Source organism: Trichosurus vulpecula, chromosome 2 (genome assembly GCF_011100635.1).
Source record: "Trichosurus vulpecula isolate mTriVul1 chromosome 2, mTriVul1.pri, whole genome shotgun sequence".
Lineage (NCBI taxonomy): Eukaryota > Metazoa > Chordata > Mammalia > Diprotodontia > Phalangeridae > Trichosurus > Trichosurus vulpecula.
The window spans coordinates 148539246-148560899 of record NC_050574.1 but is presented as its reverse complement, the minus strand read 5'-3'; the positions used below and the strand labels follow the sequence as shown (position 1 = coordinate 148560899).

The 21654-nt window shown below is 38.1% G+C and overlaps 1 pseudogene; it reads left to right on the top strand.

Annotated features, from left to right (window-relative positions):
• Positions 1 to 10077: 10077 nt before the first annotated feature.
• The window catches only part of LOC118836780, a 43087-nt pseudogene continuing 31510 nt past the window's right edge, over positions 10078 to 21654 (top strand).

Genomic DNA, 21654 nt, shown 5'->3' with positions numbered 1-21654 from the left:
TCTTTGAGATTATAAACTCTGCCCTCCTAATACACCATCTCTGACGATAAATCCTTTGGTTCAGGTTTCCACTGTCTGAGAATACACACACACACACACACACACTCACTTCTCTCTATTCACACAACTACCACCTTAGTTTAGTCCCTCATTAACTCTCACCTAGACTATTTCTTTTTTATATTTAATTTTACTCCCAGTTACACGTAAAGACAATTTTAGCATTCATTTTTTTAAAAAAATCATTGAATTCCAAATTTTCTCTTTCCTTCCCCCACCTCCTCCCTCTCTGAGACAGTGATTTGATGTATCACCTAGATTATTTCAATAACCTTTTAGATGGTCTCTCTACCTCAAATCTTATCTTCCATTCAATTGCCAAAGTGATTTTCCTGTCTGTTCCTGTTAGTCCCCTATTTAATCAACTCTGCTGGCTCCCTATTACCTCCAGGATCAAATGAAAACTCCTGTTTGTCATTTAAATCTCTTTATAACTCGGACCCTTTCTATCTTTCCAGTCATTTAATATACAACTCTTCTCCATATATTCTATGATTCACCTACAGTGGTATACTTACTTGCTATTTGTCACACATAACACTCCATCTCCCATCTCTGAGGCTTTGTATTGGTTGTACCCCATGCCTATTAATGTTCTCCCACCTTACCTCCAAACTCTAGGTTCCCTAGCTTGCTTCAAGTTTCATCTCAAATACTACCATCTACAGGAGGCCTTTCACAAAGTACCCCCTCCTGACAAGCCCCTCTTCCTCACTACCCTCTTCTTCCTCCAGTCCTTTCCCTCTCAGATTTCCTCACATTTACATCTAAACCATGTATATGTGTATATATCTATGTATCCATGTATATACACAGGTATATAAAATACACAGAAATATGTAGGTATAGATGTTGTATACATTGTTATTTGTATATTATCTCCCCTATTAAAATGTGGACTTTTTGAGGGCAGGGACTATTTTTGGATTTCTTTGTATCCCCAACATTTAGCAAAGTAGCTGGCAGTGCCCGATAGGTAGATTTCTAAATTCGTGTTGAGCAACTCACTTTCCTATTTCTATAAATGACACCACCGTCTTCAAAGTCATCAAAATTCAAAACTCAGTGTCATCTTTGGCTACGCCTTTTCCCTTGTTGCCACACCTAGTCAGTTACCAAATCCTATTGATTCAATCAGTCACAAGCTTTTATTGTTTACTGTGTATCAGAATCTGTAATAAGCATTGGAAAAAGAAAGGCAAAAACATAGCCCATGGCCTCAAAAAGCTCACATTCTAACTGGAGAGGCAGCATGCAAAAAAAGTATGTATATACAGGATAAATATAGTTCAAACAGAAGGTAATCTTAGAGGGAAGCAGGGAAGAGGGAGAATGAGAGGAGAAGAGAGGGACCAGGAACAGCCTTATATAAGAGGTGGGATTTGTGAGAGGTAAGGAGAGAGAGTCCTCTGGGCTTGGGGGACAGTCAATGCAAATGACCAAAGTCAGGGATAGAATGTCGTGTATGATAAACAGCAAGAAAGCAATGTAGCTGTATCATAAAGTGTGTGGACGGGATTAGAGTATAAGAAGAGTGGAAAGGTCAGATTGTGAAGGCTTTTTAAATGCTATTTAGAGCATTGATCCTACAGGTAATAGGAAACCAATGGAATTTATTTACATACTCAGGAAAATCATTTTGGCAGGTGAAAGGAAGATGGACTGGAGAGAAGATTGAGGCAGATAGATCAACTGAAAGGTTATTGCAGTGATCCAGACAAGAGGTGATAAGGGCCTGTTCTACAATGGTATCTGTGTGTGAGTGGAGAGAAGGAAACATATACAATCAATTTTCAGCTTTAATGGGGGTAAGCTTCCTAGAAGAAGGTGTGAAAGTCAAAAATACCAATGTTGATACACTGAACCTATAGGAAATAGGGTGTTAGGTTCCCACAACCACCAAAGACTGTAATTTCTCACTAAGGATTACTAAAAATTCATTTTTGCATATAATTATTCATATAAAACATTAATTCTGATAATATGTACTTTTCCTAACACAGTAACCATGAAATAACCCCTCAAATGCAGTACACAAAACAAAATTGGTATCATACAAAACCTTTTTTGTCACCAGTAATTCCCTAGAATTTTGTGACCTTTTATGCTAACATCTCAATTAAAAAAATATTGATTTCAGACAATATTCACTTTTCATAATACATGAACTCTACAGTACCATGAATACAGTACAGTAAATAAAATTCTAAAAACTAAAACTTTTTTAACCTGAATTTTACCTTCCATTGTGTCAGATGACCGGACCGGGGGGAAAGGGAGAGGGAGGATTATACTATATACTATACTGCCGTAAACCTTTCTACTTTGGCTGTCCTCTGAAAACCAGGGTCAGGTTGCTGGGATTTTAGTCACTATTGTTGGAAGATACCAAGATTGGTGAGGTCTCGAGGTCACCTCTGACACTCTGTCCTTCATGGCTGGTAGATGGTGTTTGAGATTGTGAACCAGCTTGAAATAATACATCAGCAATGTCTGCATCATGTGCTGCTTAAGATCTTTAAGGGTCTTGGAGTATAGGAGCATAGAACAGAGGAATCGACATTTAACCTTGAGGCTGCAATCAGTGATGGGATCAGTAAACAAGGAAAATATGCAATGATGGAAGGGAAACTCTTTACAATTGCAGAGTGAACAAAACCAGTGAAGCACCTAGTAGGATGCCAGCCACTGTACAAACTTGTGTAAATCTTGCCTTTCATTTTTTTCTACTGCACATAGCCATGAATGTGCCAACCTGAAAGTGAAAATGAGGTTACTAATAAAATGACACACTAATGCTTGAACTCAGGAAAGTTAAATGCAGGAATGTACATGACTGTAAGAGGCATTGTGACAGTAGAATAAGACCTGACAGTAGAATGGTTATGTAAGAAGTGTACAAACGAGGAATCAAGGATGACAACAAAGTTGTGAACCTGAGTAACAGGAAAACAGTGATTTCCTCAAGAGAAATACGAAAGGTAGGAAGAGGAGAGGGTTTGGGGTAGAGGCAATGAATTCTGTTTTTAATATACTTAATCTGAGGTCTCTATAGCCCATTCAATGTTCTGATATATCCAAAAGTCATTTGGTGATGAGAGACTGGAACTCAGGAGAAAGACAAGGGATGCATATATAGATCTGGTAATCATTTTCATGCAGAAATAGTTGAATTCATGAACGATGATAAGATTTCCAAGCAAGATAGTATAAAGGGAAAAGGGAAGATGGCCCAAGACAGAGCCTTAGGTAATACTCATGGTTAGTGGATGTGACTTGGATGAAGAGACAGCAAAGGAGATGGGCAGAGAAATGGTCAGACAGGTAGGATGAGAATCGAAAGAGAACAATGTCATGAAAACTTAGTGAGAAGAAAAAAAATTAATATCCTGGATTAGATGCCTCATCCAGGAGGGAAGGATGGTTAATTATGTCATAGGGTATAGAGGGTTCAAAAAAGATGAGAACTGGCATGAGAAAAGACCTTTAGATTTGTAAATTAAGAGATCACTGATAAGTTTGGAGAGAAAAGTTTCAGTTGAATGAAGAATTCAGAAACGTGACTGCAGTTACTTAATAATTCAAATTTGTATAGTGTTTGAAAGTTTATAAGGTTCATCTTATGACTCTATGAGGTAGTTGATAGGTAATAATACACTCATTTTAAAGATAATGAAACTTTGGTGTAGGGTGTTAAAGTGTCTGGGGTTAACAGATACAAAGCATCAGCACCAAACCCAGGTCTTGTGACTCCAAATATTATTTTCACTATACCATATTCTGCCTTAAAATATTTCTTACATCTCTTTCTTCAGTTCCATTTTTATTGCCACTACCTGGATTGTTGGGATTGGACTAGCGCATCGGCATTTTTTTCCCATTGGAAAAGAGTACAGAAGATAGAAGCAAGGGCAAGTAACATGGGATGAATATCTTATTCAATCTGATGTGTGGTGCTAAGAAAATAGTGCCTGGAGTGTTAAAGCTCTGAACTGACTTTAACTAAGGAAGTTAAGGACAACCAAAAAGTTTGTTTGGGTTTTTTAAGGCTACAATGCCAGACAGGGGAGGATTAAAAGAAGTAGCAGGACCATTTTTTGAGTGAAAGGGATGCTAACTGGCAACTTGGAGAAAGTAAAACTGCCTAATTCTTCCTTTTGTTTTGTTTTCCCTGTGAAAGAAAATAACTCTTGTCCTAGAAATGACAGAACAAAAACACCTGACATGAAGTTGATACTAAAGATGAACATGAAGATAATGATAGCCACTCACTATCCTTGATGAATTCAAGTCATTTGACCCAGGTGAGCTAGTTACATCCTTGCATACTTAAAGAACATGATTCTTTCTACCAGACATGAATGCTGAATTACTGTCAGTGGTGTGTGAACAATCTTAAAGAGATATAAAAGGCCTTAGAAGAAGGTAGATGTTCCAATGTTCAGAAAAGGGAAGTGAAGAGAGTCTGCAAACTCTATACTTTGAGTCCTGAGCAAAGTCTAGAACTGATCATCAAATAAATAGTAACATCTAGCAAAAGAAACAGTGATTACAAAAAGTTAGTGTATCTTATTTAAGAACAGGATAGAAAAGGCATGGATAGACCTGCATAAAATAATGAGGAACAAAATAAGCAGAACCAAGAAAACACTGTATACAATGACAGCAATATTGTTTTTAAAACAACTTTGAAAGAATAAGTCATTTTGACTATTACAAATATCCAAATTAATTACAAAGGATATATGAAGAAAGACACTATCTGCATCCAGAGAAAGAACTGCTAAATATGAGTATGTATGGAATGATTTTTCACATCCGTGTCTAATGGCAGCCATTTCTAGGGCAAAGGGGAAATGGGAGGGGGGGGACTGCATGGAAACTTTATTATATATTTAACAGGAATAGCAAGTTGCACATAATAGATTTGCAGCTTCATGTGCGAACATCTTTTTTATTATACGATGTTATGGAAATGTTTGTTTTATTTCATAAATTAAAAATAAAAGAAAACAATTTAAAAAAAACAGCTTAGCTTTATTTCCTTTTTTATTGCACATAGTAGGCACTTAATAAATGTTTACTGATTGTTGTAAATTGAGGAAATGCCATAGATATAATTTATCAAGATTTTAGCATAACATTTGATCAAGAATCTCATATTATTCTTGTGGAAAGATAGAGAACTAGACTAGAAGATGATATAATTGAATGGCTTTAGAATTGATTGCATGGTTAGATTTGTCAGCTTGGCAAGGTCATCAGCTAAGTGCCTCAGGGATCTGTGCTTGGCCTAAACAGTTAAAACATTTTTTACTAGTGACTTGGTTGAAGGCATAGAAGGTGTGCTCATCAGATTCTTAAATGATGCAAAGCCAAGAGGGATATCTAACACATTAGAAAACAGAATAATTTTTAAAATCTTGACAATGCAAAATGCTGGGTTGAATTTCATGCAATAAAATTTGATTGGCACAAAGTCTTCCACTAGTGCTCAAAAAATTAATTTCATTAGTACAAAATGGGAAAGGCTTTGTTAGACAGTAATTTAAGGGTTTGGGGATTTTGTTCTGTTTTTTACTATTTGTGTTGTGGCAGTGAAAATAACTAATGGGATAATAGGCTGCCTTAAGAAATACATGGCTTCCAGGTATAGCAATCCCTCTAGGCTCACTTTCCCAATTCCCATTGGACTAGCAAATTCAGTTTCCAGAGGGCAGCTGACTACTCTCCATCAAGGCTTTAACATGAAGTAACCCTGAGGGATTGTGGCTTCTAATCCTTCCACTCATGAGCTCCCCCATCCAGTATACTTCCCAAAATAATTAACCAATAGATATCAACTAGATTTTGCAAAGAGATATTTACCAAGAAGGTATAGCAAAGTCAGAAGTACAAAAAAAATCTCCCCAAAATAGTGTGTATACTGTTCCCCGGGGAGAGTAGTTACCAAATTGTTGTTCATCCTTCGTTCTCAAAGAGGACCAAGGACATCAGGAGGGTGATGTCTTGACTTGCAAGTGAACTGGATTTAGGTGAAGAAGGACTGTACAAAGTCATCATCCTTACTCTGTCCTCCAGAGTCATTCAGTGTCCAGTGACAATACATAGGTTAGGATAACTGGTGATGACCCCAGATACAGTGACCTTTTTAAGCTAAGGTTTTTCCCAGGTCTAAGTTCAAGTGGACTAAAGCTTGAATCAAAGGTACACTAGCACCTGTGTAGTGAGCATATGTAACTAAAGAGTACCTACTGGCATTGAGGGTCCTTTTGTCCCTTTCACAATATCTCCACCAAGTTTATTTGCCATCGCAGCACAGCCAATAGAAAAGTACCTCCTTGGCTCACCTGGGCTATCTCTTTGTTGTATAGGGAAAAGGAAGTTGTTCAGCTGCTCTATGGACTTCTCTTTCTTTTTGCAGGGGGAAGGCAGGGCAATTGGGGTTAAGTGACTTGCCCAAGGTCACACAGCTAGTAAGTGTGTCCAGTGTCTGCACCCAGATTTGAACTCAGGTCCTCTTCACTCCTGGGCCAGTGCTCTACTCAATGCACCACCTAGCTGTCCCTGCTCTGTGGACTTCTCACCAGACTTGCCTGCTACAGCTACCAGTAGTCTTCCCTATTGCCTCTAGTTGCTGGACTTTCTATGGCTCTTCTGATCTATTGAAGCTCACAAAAATATAAGCTAGGAAATTTTGTCTCTGAATAATCTGTTACCTATGATCAGGAAAGAATAACCATAACAGGTAAAAGAGATAAGGTTATCTTGTGTTCCTAAGCTACCTGGCACCCAGTTGAGGAATTTAGGAAATTGTGTCCACTGCTCCTTCCTGCCGTCTGGAGGCTCACAGTTCTTCCTCTTCTCTCAAAAGCTTCAAGATGAAGAGAGGAGATCATCCACTCAAACCTTTTGTGTGTTTGGTCAGTTCTGCTCAGAAACCTTCACTGGCTCCCAAGAGTGGACCAAATAAAGCCCCAAATCCTGACTTAGCTTGACAATGAAGGCCCTCCACAATGTAGCCACAATCTACCTTTCTGGCCTTATCTACCACTTCTCCTCTTCACATAATCTGTTCTGTAGACATGCTGAACTATTTGCATTCCTCAAACATGTCCTGTACTCTCATGCTTTGGACTATTGCTCATACTATTTCCTATACCCAGAATAACTTCCACACCATATCCATTTGCTCATCCTTGCAGAACGATATCAAATGGCACCTACTCTATGAAATCTTCCCTCATCTGGAAAGTCTCTTCCTATTCTAATCTCCCATTGCACCTTATGACTCTCCCAAGAGCTCTATCATACTTTCCATTTGCATATGTACAAGTATGGTCCTTTCAGACTTTGGCAAGTTTATAGGTTGTAAGGGGCAAAGACCAATACAATGTGAAGCTTGGAGTAGCTGATAGTCAAAGCTAGACATCATTAAAGAAAGTAGACTTGTCCTCCAGGACAGAAAGTGCTTCAGCAGCTTCTTTTCCAGCTGGTAATTTGCATAAGGACCAAGAGGTGAAACTCGAAAGTTAAGATCATAGGGAACCAAAACAAAAAGAAAAAAAATGAAAGAAAGAGAAATAGTCAAAGAAAGAAGGGGAAAAAGGGAAGAAGGAAGGAAGGAAGGAAGGAAGGAAGGAAGGAAGGAAGGAAGGAAGGAAGGAAGGAAGGAAGGAAGAAGGAAGGAAGGAAGGAAAGAAGGAAGGAAGGAAGGAGCGAGGGAGGGTGGAAACCTTGAATCTTAAAGTTGTTCATTAATTTTATAAACTATTGGCCAAATGGTCATAGCCTTCAGAGACAAAAATTTTGGAAATGTACTGGATGATCACACTAATTTAAAATGTGATCTTTCATGGAGGGGACCCAGTCATGAAATAATAAGAGAGGGGGTCAAAGAAGAGAAGCTAAACCTTTTTGCACTTAAATTTGATGTCAGAACCTAAACTTTGAAGCAGAATTGGAAAGGTTTCTGCCAATCCTACACTAAGGATCTTTGCCCTTTCTGAAAGAACACAATGCTACCCAAGCTGAAAGCTTGTAGCTGATCTTGAAGTAGAAAGTGGTGGAGATTATTGTCACCACTGAGTAGCCATCCCAGCTGAGTAGAACAGCTCACTCCAGCAGCAGAATAGCCTAGCTGAGGGAGTACAGCAGACTAACAAATCCAGATTAGATACCATGCTCTGTGAGAAGCTAGCCCAACCCAGGAATGGACACCATGCCCAGAGTGAACTTTTAAAGGACTATTTGAAGACAGAAAAAAAGACACTGAAGCCCTGCAATTCTGGAGAGATGGGTCTCACAGTTCAGAAGTTGCCTTGGCTACATGTGTTCTCTTCATTATCATTGTGCTTTAAGTTAGTGCTCTAAGTAAATACTGTGTATATTTGGAAGACCATGCCCCAGATTAATGGGCAGAATGTTTTGTAGCTATTATTCTTACTATGCCATTTTTGTTAAAAGTTAATTGTTGAAAAATATGTTTTTTTTTTAAATTAAAGAGTTAATTGAGTCTACTGGTTGGATGTCAATGGAAACATACTAGTGGGAGCTCAGGAACTGCAATTCCTGGAGTGTAGCCACCAACAAGAATCGCCCCTAGAACCCAAGGTAGCAGCTGCCCCTCTGAGAAACTCTAATCTTTGAACCTTTGATTCAGTTGGGGTGGGGTGGGGAGTGAAAAAGTAAGAGTAAGCCCAAGGGAAGACTATAACTGTAAACTCCTTGAGGGTAAATATTATATCTTATTCATTTCTGTATTGTCCAAAAGCACATAGCACAAAAGTGGGCATTTAACAAATAACTGTTGAAATATGAATTAATCAGTTAATTAAAATGATACCAAAGCAGAGAAGTGAGAGGTGGGCAGAATACAATAAGGTGGGTGGAACAAATCAGAGAGAGCAGAAGTTGAAGAATTCCAAGATAGAAGTGGTGCAAGAATGAAGAAGTTTAAAAAGGATGGAGGAATATGGGTATTGAATGAATCAATGAAGAAGGAAAAGAAAGAGAAGAAAATTGAGAAGGGGAAGGTAATTAGTTCTATAACAGTCACCATTTCTCTAGTTTTACCTATAGACACCTCCTTGGAATCGTATTAAAGTAAATCTTAAAATAACGTCTACCTAATGTTTTGGGTACATATCAACTTTTTAAAAGTTAATTTCTAAATAAGAAATAGAATCGTGCTATGCTTATCCTATCTTTCATCTGTCTATATGTAGTTGTTTGCATGAGATCTTGGCCTTTAAACTGTGCGCTCCTTGGAGGCAGGGACTAGTCTTTTGCCTTTCTTTGCTTCCCCAGTGCTTAGCATGGTGTCTGACACACATAGTAGATGTTTAACAAATGATTACTGATTGTCTATATCAGAGAACTTCTTCAGTTGCATTCTTAAATAATATTTTGGAAGAAATTAAACAACTCATGTCATCATTTTTATACAACTTTTTACAATTGGAAGACTACCTATCGTTTTAATTGTAATGGCCACAGATCAAATGGAGTAATATCTAGCAAACTGTATTTTTTTTAAAAATCGACATATGGGGGCAGCTAGATGGCACAGTGAGTAGAGCACTGGCCCTCGAGTCAGGAGGACTTGAATTCAAATCTGGGCTTAGACACTTGACACACTTACTAGCTGTGTGACCTTGGGCAAGTCACTTAACATCAATTGCCCTGCCTTCCCCCCTCCAAAAAAACCACATGAGAATTATGAGACCTTTCCTAAAGAAAACACTGGTGGTAGCTCAGATTCACTCAACAGCTCTAAAATATCACATACAGGCCCTTCCCAATTGGTGCTTCCTAACATTTTTTAAATGCCCACTCTTTAGCATATTTAATGACAAATCATATACTGGGAATACATTCATTTAAAATTTTAACAATTCAGAACAAATTTGACAGACTAAGTTGACCACATCGTCCCAAGCGACTGAATGACTCAAGTACAATGATTTCATTGTTTTCATCCTATTTTATTCTTCCATAGTAAATACACCCGCCAAAATGCAAGCTGAGTCTTCATTTGCTCAGCTCATTATCATCCAAAGTCTAGAAAGAGTATCCTTACAAATGGTGTTTGGCCCTGGTCACCAAACATGCACCTCACCTGCTAAGACTGACTGCCAAGAGACTTTGGCTAATCCAAAGGCTGTTCAACTGGCAAGACCTGTGGACACAAAAGAGTCTGGAAACCAGACACAGTCGGTAGGGTAAGTGCCAAAGGACATGCTTGTTAGCCCTGATTAAGACCCTTCTTCTTACTTTCTGTATTCTGTGGTCATGTCGAGACCAAATCAAGATGTTTTTGGTGGCTTCTGAAATATAAATGGGAGATTTTCTTTGATAAAATGGTTATTTAGTGCCCTCAAGAGAAGCTATAGTCAAAAAATTACTATTAGAGATGTACTATATTTTACTTCCCTTGGAGGTAAACTGCATCCAATCTAATCAAAAAAAACTTTATGCTTAATGATAATAATAGTAACAATGATAATGTACCACATTTAGAGTAATTACAACTAAATTAACAGAAGAAAACAGAATCTCCCACAAGATAAAATATTTTATGAATTACTGGAGAACTGTAATACTTAGAGTCCTCAATCAATATTCTGTCACCAGTCTTAAATTACATGAACAATCTGGAAAACCTGTATAGACATGCTGGGATGTCTCACTGCAACAGTGAATCTGCCCAAACATCCCACATACCTTCCATCCTGAAAAAAGCAGTAAAGGTTGATTCTGCTGAGGCACATAAAGGAAGGGGGTAAGCAGAAGATGAATTGTAAAGGCCAAAAAATGGGCTGCCTTTTGATTACTTGGTCCTAAGGTAGGGACCCCCACGGCTGCAGTATCTCTTCCAGAACACTGTTGCTCTTCCTCCGTCCTGCAATAAAAAATAGGCATCATTTCTGTCCAACTATGTAAAAGTAAAAAGTAGAGCTGTGGGAGGAATGAGACAGAAATGTAATCATGGGCAGCTCTGTCAGGCCGGAAGGAAAAAGGGCTGAAATCTAGCTGGGGCCATTCCTGTCTCTCCAGATGTTACCCAGAGCAAAGAACCAGGAGAGTAAACCCAATACCCTCAATGTGATGAAGCTGAGGCAGCCTCATAGCTGTTTGGGGCATCTGTTTACCAGCAAAAAGGAAGAGGTTCGAAAACTGGTTTTCAGGAGAATTTTTAAAAAAGGCTGAAATAGTAGTTAGGTAGCAGAGTAAATAAAATGCTAGGCCTGAACTTAGAAAGACTTGAGTTCAAATCTAACCTCAGATACTTACTAGTTGTATGTCCTTGGGCAAATCACTTAACCTGTTCTAGCCCAGTTTCCTCATCTATAAAATAGGAATATTAATAGCACCTACCTCCCAAGGTTATTGTGAGGATAAAGAGAGATGCCACCTGTGACCTTAAAGTTATTATTATTGCTATCATCATCATCATCATCATCATCACCATCATTACTACCCCTATTATTATTATATAAAGTAAAGTGAACCAATTAGGCTTAATGAAAGAGAATTCTGAAAACTATTGAGAAGAAACTCCAGAATTATTCAAAAGTGAAATAAAATCCATAAAATAAAAAATATTAGGAATAAATACAGTTCCAAAAGAGCACTCAAAGCAAAAAAAAAAGTTTAAAAACAGGTTAAAAACTGAATCAATGATAATTTCTCTAAATAAATGAAAATTTAACAAATTTAGAACACAAAAATCATGGAGTTGAGGGAAATTTGGCAAAAGAAGCAAAAGGAAACACAATTTAAACACACATGAATTCTATAGAAGCCAAAGTGACTGAATATAAAGTGAGAGATGCACAAGATAATTTGAAGATCAGAGGCCTACCTGAAGGACATGACAAATAAAATTTTAAAAAACCTGAATACCATATTGCAAGAAATGATACAAGATAACCATCAAGAACTTGAGAATACAGAAAACAAACCATTAGTTGAGAGAATTCACTCATCTCTACCAGGAAAAAACAAAGAGACCCACATTTCAAATTAAAGCACAAGTGGTACTTCTGTTTAACCATTTCAAAGATAAATAACATATTTCGCAAGTGTCCAAAAGTGGGGAGGGACTTCATATATGAAGGAAAGTAAATTCAAGTTTAAAAATATTATTTTGCAGTCACGAGAAATTATGAAAGGGATAAGAACAATATAGTCTGAAAAGGAAAAAAAATTCAAGCTGTAATTCAAACTAGCATACCCTGCAAATATGAGCAAATCATCAAGTTTTAAAGGTGGGTATTCAACAAAAGAAAGGCATTTGAGGCATTCCATTGGGGGCTCGGGGGTGGAGGGGAGAACATCTATGAACAGAGTATTCAACTTGCAAATACTGCAAGCAAAGGAAAAAAATAAAGGTAAATAAAATTATCAAGGAATAGATAAATAGGGAAATCAACTATCTTGTGTTTAGAAGTTATTGTTTTAAGAAACCGCATTGTACGAATATATGAGTGAAGCATACCTAGACAGCATTTGCTATGAGAAAATTCAGGGGATAATTTTTTTAATGAATGGAGTTCTAAATCAGGAGAAAACGCTAAATGACAGCCAAAAAAGCTAACATAATTTTAGTCTGCATTAAGAGAAGTATGGTATATAGAATCAGTGCTATCTATACCTTTATCCTGGTCATTCATAAAAGTGTTAAACAGCACAGGGCCAAGAAAAAAGTCCTGGGACACTCCAATAGACACTTCACTCTAAGCTGACATCAAGTTATTAATAACTACTTTTGGGGTCCATTTATTAAGCCACTGTGTCCTCTTAATTGTTCTACCATCAAATTCGGTTCTCTAAATCTCATTTATAAGGACAAAATGCTTTACCAAAACCTATGTAAATTATATTTATAGCATTCCTCAATCTACCCATTTTTGTGACTTTGTCAAATAAGGAAATGAGGTTAGTCTGGTATGACTGGTTCTTGAAGCCATTCTAGCTTTACAGAATTACAACTTTCCTTTCTTGATGCTCAAAAACCATTCTTTTAATAATATGTAGTGCCCTGTATTTACTTCCAGGCTCATTGAAAGCTGCTTGGGTTTACTACCTCTTCCAATTATTACTCTTAGCCCCCTCTCCTTTTTTCCCTTGGTCTCCTCCCCATAACCAATCAACATTTATTGTATAATATGCAGAGTAGTGGTTAAAAACAACAATTAAATTAAAATTGAAATTCAGAGTAAATTACAGACACATACACACACACACACACACACACATACACACACACACTACATTAAACAACAACCACTCTCAACTCAATTAGCCCAAACTGCTATCTCCCAATATTGCTGGGAAAGGATATTTGAAAGTCTATTCCAGCCCCCAGGCTCTGCCTATTGGTATTACTCTAGTAGTAGCTTTGATGTAGGAAAGTAGGAAACAATAAGTTAACATCTGCCCACAGATGACCATGAAAGGAGCTTCATTTCATGGGATGGGTCACAATTGTCATTCCCCACTGGGCCAATGAGTGCTCCTTTCCCAGAAAGGAGGAGGGAAAAATCTTTCAGGAGTCTCAGGGTAAGAGTACAAAGTCCAGCTTTAGTAGGAAACCTCAATGGGCTGCCACAGGGCAGTCATAGTGATGCCCAGAAACCTAGCATTAAGATGAGAGGAAGAGAAGGCCTCATTGTCTGCAAAACTCAGCAGAATAGGATACAAAGAAAAAAAAATTAGTCTCTGTTCTCACGTGCTTACATTCTATCCAGGGAGATAACATTTGTGTAAATACAAAAGAAACATAACCTGAAATTTTTTTAATGACAAAGTAGTTAGGAAAGGAGGTCACAAACAATTGGGGGAATCAGGAAAGGAAGGTGTTGCCTGAGCTTTGGCTTGAAAAAAGAAAGATGAAAATTGAGAGGGGAGTGCATTCCAAGCATGGGAGACTGCCATTGCAAAGGCCTGGGGACTAGATAGGGAGTGCCATATGTGAGAAACAGAGGGAAGGCCTAGGTAGTTGGCTGAACTGTATAGAAAGTAGGATGAAAAGCAATGTATGATGAGGCTGGAAAAGAGAGTTTGGAGCCAATTTATGTAGGATTTTAAGTCTTTTCCTCAGTGCCTAGCACAAAGCTTACACATAGTGATACTTAATAAATATTTATCTGACAAATTCATGCCAGGTAGACAGATATCTGCCTCAGGCTTCTTTTTTATTCCTGCTAGACCAAGCCTATTGATCCATGCTATTCCATCATGGAACTGAGTATAACCACACTAATAATCTTTCATTGTACTCTTTTTGCAAACATTCTATGCAAAATTGTATGAAATCTGCTGAAAATCCTTTTTCCTACACAGTTTACATGTTGTGGAAAGAGGGGGGAGCCCTCACTGTTGTATGGATCATGAAATGGAGAAAAGAAAAATAACTTCACAGACCAGAAGTTACTTTTCCTACCATATTTAATGGATCTATATTTCAATTTGGCTCTATCTTCCCGAATACGTTTTTATGGTCTGTGCTGTTATGCGTGAAAGATGCTATAACTTCAGACAAAGAAATACATATCTTACTATGTTTTATTTTACATAATTGACCCAGCTACAATAGCATTGTTTCAGAAATAAAGACAAATGATTTAACTTTTTAATTAAGCTTTAAAGCCCTTTAATTAAATGCCTAAATTGCAAAGAACCATTTCTGTCTAAATTGTCTTTAGATTGCTGTCTGTGTATTCTGCTATTGCATGGTGACTGCCAGGGAAAGTAACAAAGAGCTATAAATCACATTCATACTTTGTAATTGGTACCATTAACACTTCTTTCATTATCAATCCAATAAGACAAGAGATGCACAGTGCTTCAGGTAAAACATAAATAGGCTTCTGCTGGCTGCTGGTACCTACCACATGGCCTGTCAATGCCATGCTGCTGCCTGTCTACATCTCTGAACCAGAAGGGAAAATTGCATTAGCTTTCTTTCCCATTCTGTGGATCCCAAGAATTACAAAATCTCAGGGTTGGAAGGGGTTGGAAGGGTCCTCTTTCCACCTAACCTAGGGGCTGTTAACTTTTTGTATGTCATGGACTCCTTTGACAATCTGTTGAAATCTATGGGATCCCCTCTCATAATAATGCTTTTAAACTCATAAAATTAATAGGATGACAAAGGAAACTATCATAAAATATAGCTATCAAAATATTTTAAAAACAAATTCACAGAACCCAATCAAGGAATTCTTTTGTCCAAAGAGTACAAAAATGTAATCAAAACAATACTATAAGGCTATCAAACTCATCAGTTATTTGATGATAATGACCAATCTCGTGCCAAAGAACTGATGAAGAAACACGTCTCCTTTCTCTCAGTAGAGAAGTGGAGTACTACAAATACGGAATGCCATATATAAATATCAGGCTTAGTCGCTGTGTCTGTTGATTTTGCTTAAATGTTTTTCTTTGCTACAAGAGAAGCTTCAATGTGAGGGAAGTTTAAGGTGAAATGACGGTGTTATATAAACAAAATTCCTCAATAAAACTTTTTTTAAATCATCTATATAAGGCCAGATACGGAAAACAACAGTTCACATGGAAACAGAGTCAACAGTGTTGAAATACTAATATTAGATTACTTTAATAAAAGGATAGTGCCCATCATGAGGGAGTTTAGACTCTGCCCTATTTAGCCCATATCAGGAGTATTGGACTTTACATTTTATAAAAGAGTTTGACAGACTGTGGCACATGCAGAAGAAGGCATAGTGAAGTGGACATCATGCCATATGAAAATTGGTTGACAGAACTGGGATTGTGTATGGAAGAGAAGACTGAGGGCAGAGTACTTATAGTAATTTTCAATTATTTGTCACATAAAAGGAATGTTGGCTTGGCTCCTGAGAGTATAAATAGGCCCACTGTCAGGACAGATTTCACCTCAACATAAGGAATAATGTTCTAACAATGAGAGCTATCCAAAAGCACAGTGGCCTATGTCAAGAGCTTCTCGGTCATTGCAGGTCCTCAAGCAGAAGCCAGATAAACTGCTCTTTCGGGGACATGGTAAAAGAGATTGCTATTCAGGTATCATTTGGGTTTGAGGATCTCTAAAGGTCCTTCCAAACCAGATTCTATAATTCTATTAAATCAGCAAAAAGTATGATTTATATCACATTTATTTCCAGAAAAACAGTTTTGTTACTTTTCAAGAACATGCTGTAACACAACCTAGTGTTGCCCAAGGAAGGTTCTGTCAGAGCTGTCTTAATGACTAAATAACACTTTTAATTAGCATATGAATTTTTGTAGTATACATGAATGCTGCCAAGTGCTTTATGAAAGTTCATCAGGTTAATGAAATCAAATATCCTCTGTGCTTTCGTGTTTATGGGACAGCCCAAATGCTCTCTCTTCCATGGAGCCTTCCTGCCACCCAGGCCAGAACTAATCCTGCCCTCAAAGGAATACCCACAGCACATCCAAAGTGTAACAATAACTTAATAGGCAGTGTAACATAGTATAATGGGCCGACTGTGAGGAAGATGCATTTAAGTCCTCCTCTGGTGCATACCATGGGCATGTCACTTGACCTCTTGATGTTCTAGGTAACACAAAGACTATATGTTACAGATGAGGTGGCAATCTGCATTGGTGAAAGGATTTTCCACACCAGGAATACCCTACAGAGATAAAATTAGAGGAATGGGCCAAAAAAATCCATACATTTACTTAATACTTTATATAACATTTGCCTCACAATGAATCCGAGGTAGGTAGTACAAGTGTTTCTTATACATCTTTGAAAGAAGAGGAAATTGAGTCCCAGAGGTTTTATGACTTATCAAAGATCACCTCTCTAATAAATATTGGAGGCAAGATATGATCAAAGGCTCCTCAATCTCCCATGTGGTATTTTCCAGTACAGCACAACAGAAGGAACATTAGTTTGGTAGAACCAGGCATCAGTTTGCTTAACTGCAAAATGAGATGGTTATACCAGATTCCTCTGAAGGCTCTTCTAGCTCAAGCTCTATGATCCTACATCAAGCTGCCTTGTTTCCCTCTATTAGACTGTGTGTTGTTTTTGGATAGAAAACATGTCTCATTCTTCCTTTATCTTCTTCAGGGACTTGCATCCCATGTGTACTAAGTAAATACTCAAATGTTGTTGAAATGGATTGAACTGATATCATTAATTTGTTTAGCCAGCCACTCATGTCTGGGAACAAAGGGTAAATTTCAAGCACTATCTAATATCACAGATTCTGTGCTAATTGGTTTTCCAAAGTCATGAGCTTTTATTGTATTCCTAATAATGAGGATCATAAGTAAGGTCAACAAACTCAGTTTTAGTTATTGACTTTCTAAGAGCCTTAAATCATCTGCATTTTAGTCAGGACATTTTTCCTCTTCAAAATTAAATGCCATATATGAGTATAACAAACTGATTATGTATGTTAGAAACATACATTATCTAGGAATAAACAATACTCATTGGGAAGCCAGGAATGTTTTAATTATATTTTACATTTATTCCCCCTGAATAAATGGGTACATCCTCTGAACAGAGTACAGGAGAAAGTACAAAGGACTCAGACAGACATCAGTCCTTTTATAGACCCTCCCTTCAAATCTCCTTCCAGGCTCTTCATTGGCCAGATACAAGCCCCTGACTGCCTACATCATGCCCTTCTCAAATGGCTCATTTAATCATTCGTACAAGCCTCTGACCTTTCACCCGACCTACGTGAGGCCTAGTTTCTGCTAAAACTGGGTTGGGGGAAGAGGAAAGGGACACCTTCAACTCTGTGGAAACAAAACTCCTCCCCACATTTCTTACATATAGGAGCCATTTTTGCTCCTGGCTACTTCTAGGGTCATGCCCCTGTAGTGGACAAGACAGCTTCAAAGAATTTCTGAAGGGACTCTCTGTCTTGTTATGAAATTACATACTGAATCAAAATGAATTCTAACATGCGCTTTTTCTGTCTGACTGGCATTTCTGTCTTAAGATGGAGTTTGGAATAGTGGAAAGAGCCCTAGATCTGGCATCAGAAGGGCTAGCTTCAAGCCTAGCATCTTGCTAGTTACTATGTGCTATGGGCAGATTGTGTAATCACACCAAGTCTTGGTTTTCAAGTCTGTGAAATGAAGAAAATCAATCATCAAGCTCTCTCTGTGCCAGGCACAAGCACTGGGGATACTAAGAAAAGCAAAAACAGTCTTTACCCTCAAAGAGCTTGCATTCTACCGGAGACAGGGTAGGAAATATAACTACACAGGTAGACGGGTGTATGCCAAATAGATCCGAGGTAAAAGAGGGGAGAGAAGCAACAGGTGGAAGAGGGAGGAATCAGGAAAGGCCACAGGTAGAGGGTGGCACTTGACCATAAGTTCTAAGAGGCAGAGATGAGGAGGGAATATGTTCTAGGCATGACAGACACCATCTTGAAGGCACAAGAGTGGAAAACCTACTGAGTGTGGGGAATGTCAAGAAGATGTGTTTGACAGGACTATATGGAATGTGAAGGGGCTCAATGTACAATTAAGCTGGAAAAGTGGTTTGGGACCACTTGAAGAGCTTTACATGCCAAAGAGAAAAGTTAATATTTGATCCTAGGGATAATATGGCGCCACTAGAGTTTACTGAGTAATGGGAGTGATACAGCCAGACCTGAGATTTGGGAAAGTCACTTGGGTAGCTGTGTGGAAAAGGAATTGGGGTGAGGACAGCATTGAGGCAAGAAGGCCTTTAATTCACAGAGTTGTTGTGAAGAAAGGGATTTACAAACCATCTTAGATTGTAAGTTCCTAAGAGGTAGGACTGGTTGTCCTTATCTATGTAGTTTTACAAATGCAGTATGTGGATAGTTCCATATGCAATAGGAATTTATTAACATTATTTTGATAGTACCAATCCAAATTATTCCTCGTAGTTGACAATTACAGTCACAAGAGACGCATCCTAATCTCTTCCACAGGTCATGGGGTTATAGATTTAGAATAGAAAGATCCTTAGCAGCCATCTAATCTAACCCTACTCCCTCCCCCACCCCTATTTTGCAATATTTTTGAAATTTTGAAAACTTGAGCTCTAAGAGATTACTGTGACTTGCAAAGTGTCACACAAGTTTTAACTGGCAGAGCCTGAATTCAGATCCCATTATTTCTGAGTTCAAATCCAGCAGCTTCTCTGTACTTCCCTATGTCTTAATGTTATTTTATCAGTATAAACTTTAAGACATTTTACATACCACAAGGGGGGGGGCGCATTTCATCAAAAATAAATTAAAAAAATGAAACACAGTTTTTTTTGGATTGGGGAGTAGAGGGAAAAGGTATGTGTGTGTGTGTGTGTGTGTGTGTGTGTTTGTGTGTGTGTGTGTTTGTGTGTGTGCGTGCACGCGCATGCATGTGTATATGTGCTTGTGTATGTGTTCAAGAGACCTTATTTGTTTTAGAAATTAGCACAAAAACAGCTGTGAAAAGCTATGGTCATGATTTATCTAAATTTCAAGAATGCTTTTGATTCAGTACTACCCAAAAGTGAATCTGCAAGGCCAGCAACTCTACTTTGCCATAAACGGCTTCAGTGAATAACAAACTCCAGTGAAGGATGAAGATGAATGGGCCTGGTTAGTGATAATGCTTCAGATAGGAAAGAGGGACTAAGTACCCCTATAAATGAGCATTAGGTTTATTTTTCTCACTTTAAGGAACTACAGAAATGAATATTTAATGGAGGGAAAAGCAGGGCCCTGCAAAACCAAGTTAAGAAGGCAACACAGCTTTATGGGTAACAACAACATTTAGGGTTCTAACATAAAATAAAAACCCTCCAGTCCAGAAAACCCAGGCTGATACAACTAAATAGTAATCTTCTCGAAAGCAAGAGCTACTCTGAGAGGGAGTGGAGGGGTGGGAGGGGTAGGTTCTTCAAATCAAGACAATGTTGTGTAACACAGAAGACCCTTAAATTTGACGAACGTTTGTTGGGCACCAACTCTGTGTCTGTCATTGGAGCATGGTATAGTGAATGGATAGAGTGCTGGAGTTAGGTCAGGCCAACTTAGATTCAAATACTGTTCCTGGTATTTGATAACTGTGTGAGCATTATAATGTAGGCTCCTTGAGGTCAGTGACATATATTTGTTTGTTGTGTTTCCCATTAAATTGGAACCTCTTTGAGGACTGGGACTGTCTTTTACTTTTCTTTATGTCTTCAGCATTTAGCCCAACACCTCATACATAGCAGGCTTAATAAATTCATACTGACCAAATGATGTTGGCTTTGGCTTCGTGTTGGAAATGCCTAGCAAAGAGTTGCCACTTAATAGGTGCTTTTTGATTGATAGCTTCTCCATGCTGACAATAATCACAGCTCCCTCAAATTATTGCATCGGTGTAAGATATTCAATCAGGAATTGAAGATGCAAAGACAAAAATAAAACAAGCCTTGCCCTCAAGCAGGTTAAGTGCCAGAATGTATTTATACTGAATTAATAAGTGAATCCATATAAACCTGAGATGAGGAAAGTGAAGACTATTTCAAATGGCAAGAGTGTGTATGTGTGCGTGTATGTATATATACATATATATGCATATATATACATACACACATATACACACATATATAATCATATATTATCATATATATGTATATAAATAATCATGCAAAACCTATGTGACTGTCTTCATCTAGATGCCAACACGTAAACAGAAGGCTAGACTCTTTAGTGCTCAATTGGATACTCTAGCCAATTTATTCCTTCAGAAAAATTTATCCTGTCCTACAACCCCTTAAATACATAGTGATGATCTGTAGAAACATGAGTTTATAAGAACTGATACAAAGTGAAAAACAGAGAACCAAGAGAACACTCCATACAGGGACTACAACATAAATGAAGATAACTAGCAGGAAGTTAATCCTCAGTAAGTGGAAAAAAACAATGAAGGTCACAGAGAACAGATAATGAACCACAGGTACCATTCTGGGAAATGGTTATGTATCTGTAGCAAGGAAGGGACTAATGACCATACCAAAGTCTCTTTAGCTGCAGTGCATGCAAACAGATTAAGACTAAAAGAGACAACATGATATAGCAGAAATAGGGCTGGACCAACAGCCAGGCAACCTGGATGCCTGCCATGGCTCTGCCACTATTCTGCCACTATGGAGCTGTGAAAATCTTCCCAAGTTATTTCTCCTCTCTGAAACTCTCAGACATTTAGCAAAGCTAAATGATCTCTAAGGCTCCTTCAAGTGAGAAAGTGGAGATGATAGAGAGGGAAATCTGCTGCAAAAGGCAAAACGGAATGGAATAAACATTTATTAAGTGTCTACTACGTGCCAGTCATTGTGCAAAGAGCTTTAAAAACATGCTCTCCTTTGATCCTCCCAACTACTTTGGGAGGTAGGTGTTATTATTATCCACAGTTTTTAGTTGAGAAAACTGAAGGAAGAAGAGATTAAACGACTTGCCCAGGGCCACACAGCTAGTAAGTGCTGGAGATGGATTTTAGCTCAGGTCTTCTGACTGCAAGGTCTTCTGACTTGGTATGCAGATTAGGTGCTCTTCCCAACTTCAGTGCTCTATCTGCTGC